The 13,685-nt window shown below is 34.5% G+C and overlaps 1 protein-coding gene and 1 pseudogene across 4 annotated transcripts in view; both read left to right on the top strand.

Annotated features, from left to right (window-relative positions):
* ATP2B1 (ATPase plasma membrane Ca2+ transporting 1) overlaps window positions 1-13,685 on the top strand; it is a 112,625-nt gene that overhangs the window by 20,904 nt on the left and 78,036 nt on the right. The window lies entirely within an intron of this gene.
* LOC120607495 (uncharacterized) lies at window positions 4,303-4,423 on the top strand (annotated as a pseudogene).

Below are 13,685 nucleotides of genomic sequence, written 5' to 3'. Positions count from 1 at the left end.
AGGGGAGATACAATTATGATTTTAAAATCTTTAGCTACGAACTAAAAGGTGAGTGTGCTCAAAAGCATATTAATTACCTGGCATTTTAGTAGGGGAGAATCGTGGACAAATGTTTCAGAAATGGGTCTAGTCTTTGCATGAGATAAAAAGTAGACTAACATCAAATTTAGGATGGATTGTAGATATTGAAGCAACACCATTTTGTACTTAGAGATAGATTTCTAACAGGTTAATCTGGATATGTTTCTGGTTTGTGTTCTCAGGGGAATGGGGCATATGATAATACTGCCTTTATCATCAAAAAAAAAAAGGGGGCGAAAGATTGACTCGAAGAAGTTTTGCAGTTGCTTAAGGGAATTTCAGAGAATTTCTTTTTAATAGTGGCCAGTATTTTTAGTTCACATGTAGAGAGAAAAAGCATTAAAATTAAATACTGCTCAAGGTAAAAGAGAATGTATTAGTCTGCTGGGGCCGCCATAACAAAATGCCATAGGTTAGATGGCTTAAACAAGAGAAACTAATTTTCTTAGAGTTTTGGATGATGGAAGTCGGTCAGGTGTGTGCAGGAGTCAGGATTGGTTTTCTCCTGAGGCCTGTCCCCTTGGCTTGTAGATGGCTGCCTTGCTATATCCTTACATGTCTTTTTCTCTGTGCACATCCCTGATGTCTTTTCCTCTTATAAGGACACCAGTCTATTGGATTGGGGCTCCACCTTTTATGACCTCTTTAACCCTAATTACCTCCAAAAACTCCTATCTCCAAAAATAGTCACACTGGAGGTTAGGGCTTCAACATAATGGATGTTGAGCCACAATTCAGTCCATAACTGAGAAAGCAAAGAAATTCACTCTAAAGTGAAATTTTAGCCTAATGGGACATGGTTTTTCAACTTTTGCATGCATCAGAATCACTAGGAAGGCTTGTTGAAACATTGCTGGGTCCTACCTGCAGAGGTTCTGATTTAATAAGTCAGGAATGGATCTGAGAATTTACATTTCTAACAACTTCTAAGGTATGCTGATGCTAAGTCTGGGGACCATACTTTGAGAATCACTCATGTCATATTTCCTGTCATATTTCCTGATTGAAGGAAGTTGCTAAAGAATGCCCCCGAAATAGGAGAAATTCTCTCCTGGGGATGGGAGTGATGACACGGACCAAAATGGATAATAGATGTAGTGGGAATGTTGAAAAAATATTGGTTTTGCTTATCGACCATTGTGTTTACTCTCAGTTGAGTGAGTTAAAGAGATATTTTAATTGGAGGTAGAAAGCAAGCATTTCCGTAGTCCATAATAGGAGGAAAATTGCCTCTAGACTTTGTTATTAAGGAATTTAATTCCAAGAATATTTATCATATCTTTCAAATCTTTGCAGAATGTCCCTCACCCTCTTGGTGAGGTATTTCCTGACCATCATGTTAAATTGCACCTGTGACTTTGAAGACTTTATCCCAAGAAAAGCGGGCAAAGGCAGAGGCTACAGTGAAACATATAAATTAGGTAGAATGGTACCTGAAGCTCAGAATTTAATGTTTACTTAGTTTAAATGGACTTTTGGCTTAAAATGTAGGCAGTGAGTAAAATTGGGTTGTGGTCCAGAAGTTCATTTTTTTTTTATTCAGAACTTGAAACAGATATTCTCGTAGAAATAGGTATAAACAATTGGTCAACAAAATCCAAAAAGGAAGCTAAGTTGCTAGGACTACTAGCCTGAGGTCTGGGAGTCCCCATTTCATTAATATGAGGTAGCAGGCAAGAGGGAGAGAGAAGGAGGGAAGCCAGGTTCTGTTCCCCTATTCCATCTCAAATTGACCAACAGAGAAAATTAAGTACAAAGCGAGCATTCTGGTGCTTTAGAATAACCAACATTTTTTTTTTTTTTAAGTGCTCATCATCTCTTGGTGTGATTCATTATAGCTGGGTATTGAAACAGTCTTAATTCATTTTATAGTCATGTGTGAATGACCAATCCCTCCTTAGAGATTCTTATATTTTAAAAAGTGTATAGACATGTATGTTATCAATATACGTGTGTATATGTTTCATATATAAGTATGTATATGAAATTACAAATTCATACTGATAGCTTTCATTCCAGTCACAGGATTCTTCTTTGCTTTCTCCAATTCCATTTTTTTTGTCTCTCTTCTTTCATAGTGAGAACTGTAGCTTCCAACTTTAACACTTTTAATTCTTTGCTTAGCCATACAGTACACATAATATAGTTTGAGAACATCTACATCCATGCCACTATGACAGACAAAGGTACTCAGAGAAGCTTAAGATTTGTTTACACACTTTTTTCTCCCCAGACTAAGTCTATATAGTAAAAATAATACCGTGTCTAAAAATTACTTGCATTGGGTTCTCCCCAAGCCTCTTTTGGAGGGGCCATTTTATTCATTTGAAATATAGTCGAGTTCATTTGCTTATGTTGCATTGTTTTAGCCCCTTTCCCCCAACACTTTTTGTTTTAATTTTATATTTTGAATATGTAGAACACTAATATTCTTCCAAAAGTCAAAACTACACATAAAAAATGTATAATTAAAATTGTCACTTATTTTTGTTCAACCCTCCCACCTCTGCTGATTTTGTTAATAACCAATTTTTTGTTTTCTGGTTTATTATTTCTTTAACATTAGGGAAAGTAGCCCTTTTTCTGTAATGTTTCTAAAGTTTTTCCATATTTGTTTTTTATGTCTTGACTTTGCCACATTGTATTTTGCCATGTAGAAGTTTAGTTTTGTGGTCAAATTTATTAATCTTATCTAATGCCTCCGAATTTTAAGTCATAGTAAGAAAATTTTTCCTTACATTCCAATTACAGGGCATTCACCTATGTTTTCCTCTAATTATTTTGTTTATTACTTTGATCCGTTTGGAATTTATTCTTATGTGGTCTTAGATCTTATTGATCTAATTTTAATCTGTGTCTAAGTAACTGTTCAGTTGTTCCAATACAATTTGTGAAAAAGCTCATCTTTGCTTCCCCCCAACCCAAGTAATTGAATTACCACCATTATCATATACTACTTTAAATATGTAATGGGGTCTATTTTTGGACTTTCTATTCTAGTCCATTGGTATTTTCATGTATCAGTACCTCAGTGTTTTTATTCATAGAGGCTCTCCTAGTATGTTTTAAGATTGGTAGGGCTAATCTCTGCATCATAGCTGTTCCTTTGCTGTGGTTTCCAGGCTATTTTTGTGCGTTTAGTTTATCATATAAACTTAAGTATTAACTTGTCCAGTTCCAGAAAAAGGAGCTTGTTGTTTTAGATTACATTACATTTACAAAGTGACTCAGGGGAAACTAACATCTTGATGATGTCAAGATATCCTATTCATGAACAAAGAATGTTCCATTTGTTCAAGTCTGTATTATTGTCTTTCAGGACTGTTTTACAGGATTTTCTTATATAGATTTCGAACATTTCCTGTTAAGTTTATTTCTAAGTATTTTTAATGTTTTGGGATTGATGGGGAGTTTTCTATTACATAATCTACTCAGTTATTTGTGTATATAAAAGCCATTGATTTTTTTAAAATTATTGGAGTGACATTAGTTAATAAAATTATATAGATTTCAAGAGTGCAATTCAATAATACGTCATGTATATTGCATTGTGTGTTCACCACCGGAAGTTAAATTACCTCCGTCACCATATATTTGATGCCCTTTATACTTATCTGTCTTCCCCTCTTCTATGCACCTTATTGATCCAGATCTTATATTTCAGTCTTTGGTTCATTATGGGTTAATTTTGGTATTGGGTGACAGATATAGTCTAGTTTCATTTTTTTGCACGTGGCATTCCAATTTTCCCAGCACTGTTTATTGAAGAGGCTTTGCTTTCTCCATTGTATGTTTTTAAAGGATATTGATCTTTGCATGTTAATTTTAAGTCTTATGAGTTGTTTCATTGCTGAGTTAGTTTTCATTGATTCTCTTAGTTCTGGAGTCTAGGCTTTTTGAGATATAGTACCATGTCATCTTATAGAGATTAATCATGTTAAGCATCCATATATTCCTCTGTTCTAATTATTGTCTAATATTGGAATATCCTTACATCCCTGGTATAAATATCACTTTATTGTGGTGTATTTCTGTTTGTATAAATTCTGAATAGTACCAGAATTAAGTTTCATAGGCAGTATCGGTCTGAGTTTAATCTATATTAGGTTTAGATATTGATGTTATACTTGCTCATATGAAACTTGAAAGTTTTATTTTCTATTTTCTGAAACAATTTATGTAGCATTGGGACTCTGGTCTTCAAAAGTTTTGTATAATTCTGTCTATAGCCTTGCCACTCTGAACAAACCCAATCCTGTCTGATCTTGGAAGCTAAGCAGGGTCGGGCCTGGTTAGTACTTGGATGGGGGAGACCACCTAGGAAGACCAGGTGCTGTAGGTGTGAAAAATATAAAATAAGAGATTGTAAGCTGACAAGGTCCTTGCAGTCTGTGAGGTCAACCAAGGGTTGCCTCACCTAAAAAAAAAAAAAAAATTGTTTTGTATAATTCCTTCACGAAACTCTGTGGACCTGGTGCTCTTCGGTGGAGGTTTTTCTATAGTAACATTTTCTGTTTCTTCATCTCTGCTATGGTTGGTCAGTTTTGGTAAGTTGTATTTTCTTAAGTAATTACCCATTTCATCTGAGTTTTAAGATTTATTTACATAGAGGTCGTCAATCTTTTTTTTAACTTCCTGTGCATAAATAGTTATTTTCTCTTTTGTCATTTTACTTAGTATATTTGTGCATTCTATATTGTCAGCATTATAACCTGTACATTCTCTTTTTTTTAAACAATGTTCCCACCTTTTCTTAGTTCTACAGTTAAATATACTGACTACTCACCATTAGTCCTTCTGCTAACGCTTCCCAGTTATCTCTTTGTTGGATGAAGTTCATCTTCTAGTAAATTTTCAGCAGCAGCATGTGTATTTAGTATTCCTGAGTATTCCTTATACATTCAGAATGGTTTTTTTCTTTCTGTAGACTTAATATTTGAAGGACAGCTTTGCTACCATATTCTTAAATTTCTTGAAAATGCTGCTTCACTGTTGTCTTTTTAAAAAATATATATTGCTTTTAAAGTCTAATTTTATTACTTTTTAAGGTAACTTGACGTCATTTTTTGCTTTGAGGATTTTCCCCTTTGTCTTCAAACCTCTAGTATTTTTACTAAGACATGTCTTGAAGTAGATTGCTTTGGGTTAAATTTTCCAAGTATACAGTGGACCAAATATACTGGTTTAGATTTTCTCTCATTTCTGGAAAGATTTCTTGAATTATAATTTTAAATACTAATTGTGTTTTCTGTTTTTAAAGGACTCCAGTTACATGGCGATGGATCCCTTGCATGTGTTACATTTCAGACACTTTCTTCTGACCCATTTTACTCCATTCTTTGTCTCATTTTCATTCTCTTATTTTTCTGCCTTACTTCAATGTCTCTTTTGTTAGATTTCATTCAAGTTCATTTTCTCTTGAGCATTTTGTAATTTATTCTTAATTTCAAACATGGTTTTATCTTTTTTCTCTCATTCCTCTGAGATTGATCAGTTCTTACTGCCTTTCTGACTATATTCATTTCTGTTTTTAGTTTTCGAATTTTTGATTCTAGGTGATATTTATTTTTGATATCTCCAAATGCCTTCTTGATTTAATTCAATTTGACGTATTGCTTTACAGTTTCCTAATGTTTCATTGCTTTTGGTTTGTGTTATTGTTTTGTGGAGAGAATGTTTATCATCTCGAATGTTGCGATTTGCATTTTTCTTTTCCTCTGGTAGCTTTGTATGGAATTAGTTTGATTTTTTTTTCCTTCTTCCTAGGCATATTATGGACAAGGTTATTAGTTGATAAATGCCTCCTGTCAAAATAACAGAGTACATTTTTTTTTTAATGGATGATGTCAGTAGTGGAGAAATTAGGCAGGAATTTGTTTTTTTTCTCTTTGGTTTCTGCAGGATTCTTAATTTTTTTCCTTCCCCTTCCTTGCCTTATCTCCAAGGGGCACCTCTCTTGCTGGAAGCACTACTCCTCCTCTGAGCCTGCATTTTCCATGCTCTTCCCTTTTAATCTCATCTGTGTAGCTGATATTGTGGACTACCAAATTCCACTGTTTAGTATTTGGCACCTGATGTTGGACTTTCTTTTTCCAAGTGATTTTGTACTTCGTGCATGTCCTCTGGTTCCGTCTTCTCTTTTCTTAGTCTCTTAAGCTTCCCCTCTCATGTGCTGTTGTACCTACAGGCTTGCAGAGGCAGTGGGAGCTCTTTTGGTGTTTATTTCTCTGCTTATAGGTAATTTGAAGTTTGTGGTATTCTGTCTCATAGTAATACTAGAGGTCATATGTGGTTTTATTTTCACTCTTTGTGGTTTTATATTTTGGGGAGGGATTGAGATTAGGCTACTATCATTATTCTCTGACTGAAGTTTCAGGGGAGTTTTTTTTCAAATTGAGATTCTTAGATCCTCGTCTTGGAGACTCCGTTATTATGGAGTGAGGCCTAGGACTCTGTATTTAATTTTTAAAGCTCTTCAGATGATTTGAATAAAGAACTAGTTTGGGGAACTGCTTGCCTCAGACTGGAGACCAGCAAACTTTTTCTGTAAGAAGTCAGATATAAAATATTTTAGGCTTTCCTGAGCACATACAGTCTTTTTTACATATTCTTATTTATTTATTTTAGAAAACAGTCTGGGCAGTTTTGGCTAACTCTTGTCACAGATCATCCTCAAATGCCTTTTTCTGAACTTGACTTGAAAGTTAGTGTAATGTTTACCTTTTCCTGAGAGAGTGAAACAAGGAATGTTTTTAAAGCCTTAAGCAACTTTGGATCTACTTAGGAGTCTAAGCAAAGGTATGAGTTAAGGTAGAAGTCAAGAAAATATGTAAGTAACAATGAAAATTGTAAATATAGGTGTTACTGGTTAGCTGCTTCAACAAAAGAACTTTATAGATTCCTGTAAAATACCTGATTTCATAAAATACTGCACTTTTATGGGTGCCTAGCTGACTGACTACCACAATGTCTGTAAATATGTGAATGAGGAGTTCTTGGAGAATAAATTGCAAATACCTCTTCAGAGTTATTTGCTTAACTTTCAAGAATTTATACTTAATTTATTTTGACTTTTTGCACAGCTGATAGTGAGCTTTTCTGGCTGTATACAGGTTTCTTTGCTTCTTAAAGCTAGTAAGACAAATGCAAAATAGCTTCTTATTTCCCGTGGCCAGAGGGCATGTTCTTAGTCTTAAAGCTGTTATGTTGTTGAAATGTATTGGAGAAGATGTGGGAAATCTTACTGTATTTAGATCATCATCCTTGCCCCTCTGATTCTCCAGCAGTAGTATTAAACAGGACTCACCTAAAGAGCAAAGAAATAGTTTCGGAAAGGTAAATGACATGCGTAACAGTATAAAGGTGAGAGAGAAGCTTAATTAGCAGGCTCGTTAGTCATTGAGCCATCTCTGAATATTGCTTGCTGACTAATTCTTCTTTTCTCTACTCACTGGAAGAAAACATGAAACGGAGGTCAAATGGCCATTTACAAAAAAAATGGCCTTTAAAAACTTTTAGTGTCACATAATTTAATTCTTCTGTATTGATTTCATTGTGGAATCACTATGGCTTGGAGCATAGCTTTTTTTTTTTTTTTAAGGGCACTATATTACTCACTTTCAGTTTCAGTCACAAGTCCTCATATTTATTTTCATTACGTATAGATGTAGTCAGTGTTTAAACGTCTTTCATATAGACTTGCTTTGTGCAGGAGGGAAGAGTAGTTAATAGGTCAGTAATTTGCTTGATGCAGTATCCTTGACTTTTAATGGATATGTTGTGATTTTCATTTTCTTGCCTAACAAGAAAAGTGGACAAAAGTAGATACAGTTTCATTCCCTCTCCCTGCTTTGTCCTCCATTTTTCATAGAAGCCAGAATAATCTTAAAGCACAAATTAGACAATATAGCATTGTAATTAATATTTGACTCCTTGCTGTGCCTACAGGGTCTTCAGTATCTAGCCCTTTCCAACTCTCCCAACTCATCTCTTACTGGCCTCTGACTTGTACACTGTGCACTAACCTCAATGGCCTTCTCTTTCTGTCCCTTTGGAACATTTCATCATTGTTCCCTCCATAAGGAATACTCTTCCTCCACATCTTCCTTGTCATGGTTGAGGAGTCTCAAATACTTCTCTTTATCTTCTCTAAAATAGTGCCCTTCCCTTGCACACTGTCCTTCTTTCAGATTTTTATCATTCTTAGAAAATAGATGGAAGAGACAGATAATTAGTGGAATTTAAAGCTCATTAGGGTGGGAACATGGTCATGTTTGCCACTGAGTTCTGGCTTTCTAAAAATATTGTCAGCCACACAGTAGACACTCATTTTGAGGACTTAATGAAAGTTTTTGCTAGTCTGTATGATTTTTATTTTGATTAAAATCTCTTTTTTAAATATTGGTAAAATATGAACAGTGGTCTAACTAACTACGCCACCCCATTCCACTTCTCTCCACGGAAGTTAACAGCTAATTCAGCTGAGCTTGGAAATATACTTGGTGATACCTCTTAACATGATCTTGACTATCCCTAACCCATGGGGGTTGTAGGAGTAAAGTTTTTCAAAGGAGGAACATTTCAGCATTAAGAGTAAGCACATAATAGTGTCTCTGTAACTGTAACTGGGAAAGTTGTCTGTAATCCGTTACCCTGTTAAATTAATTTTCATTGTTCATTTCCATGAATAAGTACTAAATAATTGCATTTAACTCTACTTTTGGTTTTTGTTATGTTTTTGCTTTTAAACAGGAGGATGGTTTTTGTTATTTTTTTTTTTATAATGGGAGGATGTATTTTCTGCCTTTCCGTAAGAGCATGTGAATTTAGATTTCTGTGCAAGGGACTTCACCTTGAAGTTGCCTTAACAATTGACCCACACAAGAAGGGAGCTCTTTTTTGGTGCTTTCAGTCTTGCACTCAACTTCCCTCCCCCAGTTTCACATGAATGTATAATCAAGAGCTTCTAAAACAGGCTAGGTTTCCTCAGTATCAGAGACCGACCTATTCAGACAAATAATGCTTTTCCTTAATTAGTTTCTTCAGGAAACTTTGAAGATCCACTGCTGCCTTCCCTGCTTATTTAGTGTAATGTTAATGCAGGCAGGCTTGGGTTAAGTTTGTAGTAAACTAAAACCCTAGATTTTTTTTGAGGATTTCTCTGTTTTGTACTTAAATATGGCTCTCCCCCTCCCACTTAAGAAATCTAAATTCCAAGGTTTCATCTTGAGGTTTTTTGGGGGGTTTTTTGTCCCACTCATTGAACATGTAATTTGCCATCTGGTATATGAGATCTCCTCTAGCTATAGCATTTGAAAATTGTGCATCTTTTATGTTTTCCTTTAGATTTTTGAGGGAAAAGCAATAGACAAGATAAACATTTAATTGATAGTCTGCTACTGGTTAAATTACGAATAGTCATGCCTGATTTTCTGATACCACAGAGAAGAAGAAATGAACACTGCTGTGGTTTGGTACCAAGAGAAAAAAAGCAAGTGCAGAAAGAGTTGAAGGAACCAGTTTGTGTATTTTCAAGGAAGTGTAAGTAGTATTACTTCCAGTACAGTTTTCCTTTGAAGGTAGTAGAGGAGGATGCAGAAAGTACATTTATTCTCTGGCATTTTCAGCCTTAAAATGGGTAAAGTGTAAGTTTCATTCTGAGCTTGGTCCTGTGTTCTTCCACGTAAAGTACGGTGAATCAGATATTGCCATTAGTGAATTAGGAGGAGAATATTTGAAGGACAAATTAATCTCAGTTGGAAACTATTCTTTAAAATGTTCATTAGTGTGCTAGAAAGATTTGGGGTGAGTATAATCACTGCCTCCCACTTCCCAGCACACAATTGAAATTAAACTCCTGTGGATAAATCACTCAAAGCAGCTGGGCTCTGCACAGGAGTACCTCAAAAGCTGGGCCCTGGATCCATGAAAAATAGAAGGTGTTTTATATCCTGCAGGGTCTGTATTCAGTATCACTTGGTTACGATAAAGAAAGCTTCCTCTGCTGGTCCTTGTGTAGTTTTCCTGGCACTATTGGATATACAGAGTAGTTGTTAATATTCCAAATTGTGAAATAGTTTTCAGACTAGTGCCATAATTGGTTTATTTTTGGCAGTTGTTTTGTGTTTTTGAGAGTGACTTCTGAAAATTTTCTTGATCCATAATGGACACTAGTTCCATAGTTTTCTTCTAAGGAGAGAACAAGATTTGAAACTCTAAAAAGTTCACTTTTTTTTTGTTGTTCATGTCCTGTAATAATAATAAATGGCTGCTTGGTATATCTGGGAGTTACAATTATTTTAAAAATGTGAATTTAAAAAGGTAACTATCTTGTAAGAATGTGGGAGCCAGAAAGTTTTGTTTTGCTTTATATAGGTGTGGCAACGTAAAACAAATAAACTGCATCTATTTGCAATTTTTATACCCTTGATTAATTAAAAGTAGTGTTTCTACTTGAAAGAGACAATATTCCCTAAACTTTGCATACTACTTTGTTATCCTTTTAATGTAAATGATATCTACAGAAACAGCAACAGTAGAAACACTCTTCTCATTTAAAAATTGATATATAATAAATGCTTATTTTTCAGGTCTTTTCTAGGAGAACGTTATCATTTTTAAATGAGTATTCCAAGTCATGTGCAATTATGTCTGCTGCTGCCACACAGTCTAATAAAATTTATCACCAATAATTCTTCCAACTATCAGCATGTTGGTAATTCTTTTGCAATGCTTTTATATGGTTCTCTGCATCCAAGGTGAATTCAGGAAATATTGTTGAGAGTAAATCGAAAACCTTTAGTTTTAGCCCTTTAATCTGTACTTCCCAGAACCTCCTAAGAGCTCCTGCAATGGGAGAGAGGAAATTGGGAGGTTCTTCCCCTATCTCCTAAGCCCACCCCCAGCTTGGATTTTGTGTTTTACATGCTAGACACTGATGCAACCAGTTAAGCTGCCTTAAAAATTAACACCTCTCTACTAATTAACCCCCTCCCTACAGTGAGGAAACATTTTGATGATAATGAATCTGAGTTGTAAAAATAATTCTTCTGGCCTCAATAGATTTGTTAAGAATGCTTTAAATAACTTTATTTTTTGAGAACCTTTTATCATTTGTTTCAAAATAATTATATCTAAAAATAAATTTTGGCTAGTTAGGGCTTTAAGTTAGGTAAAAGCAGCGTCTCTCTCAGAAAGAAACAGCACACCTACCACCAGCATTGTAATGGATTCTGGGACAGCCTGGAAAGAACTCTTTTTTAAAACCGTTTTATCATAGAGGCAATAGTTGAATTGTGTTCAATATTTTGATGATCATGAACTTGGTTGTGGGGACCACTTTTCTGGGTGGTAAAAGCAATTCATTACTTCAGTTGTAAGTTATGCCAACAACAATATTGGGGAGAGTATGAATTTTATATTTGCATGCTTTTTCTAGCATTATAGTAAAATAGTAATGTTTGTTCATTTAGCAGGTATTTAAGTGTCTACCTTGTGCCAGATCATGTACTTCACTCTAGAAGTGAAAGACGCCCTTTTTAGGGTCATTGTTAATGCAGCAATAACATAAATATTTTCAAAGTTCAAGATAATATTTTTAAAAGAATGGGTAGCTAGTAATATTGCCTTCAGAATATAAGTATGTGGTCCTTTGGAATAGATGAATTGAATATTTTGACTCTGAAAGAGATAAATTGACATTTATTTAATATGATTCCAGGTATGTCATTTTATATATATATATATATATATATATATATATATATCATTATATATATCTTTATATATATATGTCTTAATTGTGAAATGCATGAACATAAACTTAATTGCTAGAACAAATTGCGGTTTTCTAGTTTATTTTTAATAAGGAATTCTCTTCTTGTATTTTAAACTAAAACAGCACCTTTTCATTTTTTAGCCTCTTTGTATTTTCATAATGTAATATAAAGCTTTTCACATAATGAACTTTGTTGTATGTATTTAATTTTCAAATAGATGAACATCCCAGAGTGGTCAGGTACCATGCCTCCATGTAAATACATGCAAAGGCAGTTAGGGCAGAGTGGTGAGGAGCAAACCACACTGATTGCGTGTGAATCCCAGCTCTGTCCTAATAGTTTTTGTGACATTGGACAAATTACTTAACCTATTTCGCTTCACTTTTCTCAACTTTAAAATAGGGAGTAATAGTTCCAATCTCTTAGGGCCATAATGAACTAAATCACCATGGAAATGTTAGTTATTGTTACAGTCATTATTATAATCATTTAACTTTATGTAAAACTGATAGCAATGCTCTCTATGTAGTAAACATTCAAAATTGGGAGTTTTTTCTTTTATATTTGGCAACAAGCCAGAGGTAGTATTCTGTGGTATGTTCTAGCATATGCACAATTTCAAAGAATTTGTTTTTAATACTACCTTGTAGCCAGCAGATCCCCGCTTACCCATCCCTGTCTTCCTCTAAAAACCCTGTGCTCATTTTGTATTTTCTGGCCAATTTCAAAAGGCTCTAAAGAAACATACAGTTTTGAACACCGTATGAGCTTAATGCCCACTTTTTTTTCTCCTTACTAAACTATGAATAACCAAATGTTTAAAAAGAATAGCTGATGTATGCTTACTATAATTGTAATTAAATAATCGTATGTATATATCTTCTTTAGAAGAACGTAAGTTCTTTGGAGACAGGGAAGATTCTGTCATGATCCCACTGTTTCTCCAATACCTAGCACACAGATATACCTTGAATGAGGAAATAATGTTTTGGATGCTTGTTTTCATGCTAACATCAATAAGGAATTACAAATAAATGTGTAGAAATGACTGTCTTCACCTCTTCTAAACTTAGGCTTGTTGAAGAGGTACGCAGTTTACAGACAGAGAGTCAGAAAAACCCAACTTTAAATGCTTGAATAAATGAAGAACTAGCTGTAACATATTCTGTACCTCCTGATTAATTTTGAAGAGGGTGGTGACCCAATGCTAGGTGTAACACCCAGTGTGCCACTGTTGTACTTATGCCGTATTCATATTACCCATATTTCTTATTTACTTCATTTAAAAATCCCCAATCATGTCTGATATGTATGACTATTGCTAGTCTAATCAGAGATGGATATCCTTAAGCTTTGAATTAAAATTTGCCATAATAAGGAACAAATTCCAAATAATTCTCAGGGAGAAGAGTTGGATGCTTATGAAAGACATTATGTAAGATGTCACATTCATTCTCTTTTAATCCTCATGACAGCCTTAGGGTTGATGGCAACACATCTAATATTTTTTTACATGATCTATAACTGTTACTTATGACGGTCTCACATTCAGTGTTTCAGAGAGAATAGAAAGGATGATATGATAAAATTGGGAAGGAAAAGGAACTTAGCTACCGCTTGGTTATTAGAGAGAGAGTGAGAGGTGCTTTTTGAGTCTAACTGGTTGTTATTTTGACTGAAATAGGGAAGATTAGAACACTTTCCTAAAGTGTTCTGTGAAACACTAGTTTCAGGAGATATTAATAGGTGCCTCATGGAAAAACGAGTAGTTAAAAATAAGTTCAGGAAATGCTACATATAATATTTCCTTCTTGTAGATTCAGAAAT

This window comes from Pteropus medius, unplaced genomic scaffold, assembly GCF_902729225.1.
Source record: "Pteropus medius unplaced genomic scaffold, Ma_sr-lr_union100, whole genome shotgun sequence".
Lineage (NCBI taxonomy): Eukaryota > Metazoa > Chordata > Mammalia > Chiroptera > Pteropodidae > Pteropus > Pteropus medius.
This window is presented reverse-complemented; position numbering and strand designations above follow the sequence as displayed.